The 4,003-nt window shown below is 37.1% G+C and overlaps 1 protein-coding gene across 1 annotated transcript in view; it reads right to left on the reverse strand.

The window, feature by feature from the left end:
* Positions 1 to 837: 837 nt before the first annotated feature.
* Positions 838 to 4,003, reverse strand: part of rprd2a (regulation of nuclear pre-mRNA domain containing 2a) — a gene marked incomplete at its 5' end in the record, with an annotated part of 16,584 nt that continues 13,418 nt past the window's right edge. Inside the window, 2 exon segments of the transcript XR_004797497.1 lie at positions 838 to 1,110; positions 1,251 to 1,429.

The following is a 4,003-nucleotide window of genomic DNA, read 5'->3' on the forward strand; positions in this document are numbered from 1 at the left end:
ACCAACAACGACATCTGGCGGCGAGCTGCAAACACACATGGTGCCAGTGGTGTTCATGTTGCTGCTGTGCTTTGGGTATATGACTTTGCAAAAGATATCTAGGCGCTTAAATGCGCTTTAGACTGTGGTGGAAGAAGTATAAAGATTTAAGAAGTATTTTAGTAACAATAATTCCTAAAATACTCCATTACATGTGTAAGTCCTACTTTAAAAAGACTTTACTTAAGCAACGGTACATAGCATTTAAACAGTATAGAAGGATCAAATTCATAGTGTTATATAAAGATAATTATTATTATTACTGATGTATTAATGTTATAAGTAGCATTTCACTGTTGCATACGTTGGGAAAGTGTGTTATAACTGGCTTTAATGTGGTCTTTATTTCAGCATGTGAAAGTATAAGAAGCATCGCTGCACTAAAATTCAGAAAATTTTATTTTTTGTTATTTTATTTAAATTATTATTTTAAAGGTGGTCATATGTTTTGTATACAAAATTGGCCAAGTAACAGGCAACTACAGCTGTTAAAATAAATGTAGTGGAGTAAAAACTGCACTTAAGTACATTACTTGAGTAAACGTACTTTGAATTTTGCTGAATTTTAAAGATAAAAATGTTTCTTGGGGCAGTGAAACAGCCTCTATAACTCAGACGCAGATCAACAGGGTCTTCACTTTGTCCTCTCCAAATGTAATGATTTTGAGTTTTCTGGATAAACTGAAGCATCCCTCTACTTCTTAGGCTAAAATAAAACAATAAAAACATGTAATTGATTTAAAATCCCATTACAGATACATGGTTGTGACAGCTGAAGCACGCGACAAGCTGTAAGATAATGACAGACAACACAACCTTGTTTCGTAAACAATTAATTCTTTATTTCACAAAAAAAACAAGCATTTAATGGACATTATTACATACTGGAGGTGTATGAATTACCTGGGTTTGTTGAAAGCAACAAGAAGTAATTGTGAGTGTGCATGAGTGCGACATAAAGAGAATATAATGTCTATTAAACAGTATTTAATAATCCTTGGCTGTACTTACTCAGACGAGGCCTCTCTGTCCAACCTTCATGTTCTCCTGTGATTCCTCCCAAACACACAACTAAACACACAAAGAGAGAGAGAGAGAGAGAGAGAGAGAGAAACAATTTCATCATTTTTATTTTCTCCCACCCTGTATTGATTGTTTTGATTTCCTGCTGGTGCCACTCAGTTTCTAATGTATTAAGCTCGGAGGCTTACTCAGCTGCTGCGGTGCACAGCATTCGTGTCAGACCATGAAGAGCCATCACTGGGAGCTGTGCAGGATTCAAAGAGGAGAGCCACACCACAGCATCAAACCCGCACCACCATCCATCAGTTAACATGAGGAAAAAGGTTCCCCCATCACATCAGACACATCAAAGTGTGGCTGTGGATCCCTGAGGAGGAGGGAGGAGATGAAACAGGAAATAGGTTAAAATGCAAGGGAAAGAAGATTCGTGCAACATCCAAGAAAATAAGAAATTATTTCTCACTTATGATGAAATAATAAGCCCAAAAAAAAAGAATAATTATGGCGCACTTTAGTACTTTTTGCGCAACAACAACACCAACATCCGAACATTACATAATTATTGTTTAAGTGCTGCAGCTCCTCTCAGACAGATACATAAAAGTGATCCTGGAAAGATTTACTGACATCTGGCGACGGCTGGCTCACCTGAGCTCACTGCTCTATTTATTTATGTCAGGGGCGTTTATTGTCGGTCTCGTCGCAGCTTCGCGCCTCCGCAGAGTAACTCCGCACTCATTTATCACGCCCAATGAACTAAAAGTAGAATTCACTTTCAGCTTCACATTTTCACCGGATTTTTTTTTGCAGAGTTGTTTAAAGTGTCGCCTGGTTAAAATCGATCCTCATTACCGTAAATACAGACTGTAGTTAATGATTGTCGTAATTAAGGCCCACCTCACCCGGACGAATTAATCAGTTACAACCTGATCCAGGTGCACATTTCTGCTGATGTGAATGTTAAACACACACACACACACACACACACACTCTCCTGCGGCTTCATTGTTTGTTTCTTCAACACACTAACAAAACTCAGATCCATTAAAGTACAAGACCCCCCCTTTATTAAACTAAAATCAAACACATCTACCAGAGCTATCACTAAAGCAGCACACACCTTTATTTATTATTAAATTATTATTTTTCTGATCATTATTTTATTTAATCAACATTTTACTGTTCTGTATACTTGTATTATCTTTAATTGTCTTATTTAGTTAATTTCTTGTCTTATTTTTTTCTTTTTTTGTTGGAGAGTGGCTTGTTTGGGTGTTCAGTAGTCTCTAAATCCATTTTTAACATCCTAAAATGTACTTTTAAAAATTGCATTTGATCTGTTTGAAAGGTGCTTTATAAATAAAGTTTTGAAACGATAGCCACAGATCAATTACTGGACAATTAAACATGCTGCTAGTGCTTATTGTTTTACTATTCATCTCTGCTTTTGTGCTCCTGTATATTTTTAATGTTTTTTATATGCCATCAATAAAGATTTGCCTGTATGGATACATCTGGCACATTTACATGATGGACCCAAGTGACTGCACTGTCCCTCTTAAATAAAATAAACATAAACATATAATTGGGTTAATGTGATGGACTCTAAGAAGATGAGATGTATTTGTATTTAGAGCATAAAATCAAACATTTTCATACTGTTGGCCTCAAATTAAGTGTCTGTCAAATCTCCCTCTTCCACTGAAGAGAGCTACGAGGGATACAAACATCGATTTTCAACATGTTTAACCATCAGCAGCAGAAAACAGTGAAGGGGATGGAAATGACTTTAAGTTGGACCAAATGCATAGCTTTAATGTTCAGCTTCTGCAGAAACAGTAAAGTCTCATATAAACAAATCTGGTAGATTTTCTTTTTTTTTTAAAGAAAAGCTGGTTTGTAATTTTAAGAAGGTAAACTACTTTAAATCATTTTTGGACTTCACTCAACAGTCTAAGGCAAACTTAACATACACTGCTATTGTACTAATATAAGACTCCTCAGTCTTCTATAGTTGACTACACTAAGTAATCTATACAAACTTTACTGGTTGAGTTAACTGTGGTCGGATAAATGACTGAAAATGTTTAAATGACCAATTAATTCATGAAAACAACAGGAACCTCCACACAGGCTGAAGTATACAGCCTTGGTGTGTCTACATGTCTACAGTTTAAATGCCTATTTTTATAAAGTGCACAGAGAATTAATCTTTTTTAAATAATTTTAACGTTACTTAATGAGTGGATCTTCTTCACAGGAACAGAAAGGACAGTGCATACGGAAGGTTTTCAGACCCTTTCAAGTTTTCCACATTTTGTTGCTTTACAATGGATTGATTTTTTCCCCCTTATCTATCTACACACAACCCTCCACAAAGACAAAGCAAAAACAGGTGTTTGGTAGCATTGTTGCTTCAGTGTTAAACATCCAGATCCTGGGTTTGGATCCGGGATGGAGATGAGCACATTATCCCCATGTTTGTGTGAGTTTCCTCTGAATGCTCCCACCAACAAAAACACGCTGTTAGGTTAGTTCTCGTCTCAGTGCCTTTGACCAAGACACTGGAATTGGCTCCCGGGCGCTGCACAGAGGCTCGCAAATTGAGCTCTCATTCATTTTACTTCTATCAATGGTCCCAGAGATACTTCTACAACAGTCCACCTGTGCACACACCTGTCTATATAAAGCTTTCAAAGTGGATGGTGTAGAGTTAAAAGTAAGCCATGAGGTTGAGAGAACTGTTTGTAGTCCTGCAAGACAGGATTGTTTCAAGACACACAACAGGGAAGCAATGCAAGAAAATGTCTGCAGCATTTGGAAGTGCCCAAAAGGACGCCATCATTCTCAAATGGAAGAAATGTGGTTCCACCAAGGGTCTGCCTTCATCTGGCCGCCGGGCCAAAGTGAGATATTTCCCTTTGGGATGAATAAAGTATCT

This window comes from Morone saxatilis, unplaced genomic scaffold (genome assembly GCF_004916995.1).
Source record: "Morone saxatilis isolate NCDOM2014 unplaced genomic scaffold, NCSU_SB_2.0 Contig9, whole genome shotgun sequence".
NCBI classification, from domain to species: domain Eukaryota; kingdom Metazoa; phylum Chordata; class Actinopteri; family Moronidae; genus Morone; species Morone saxatilis.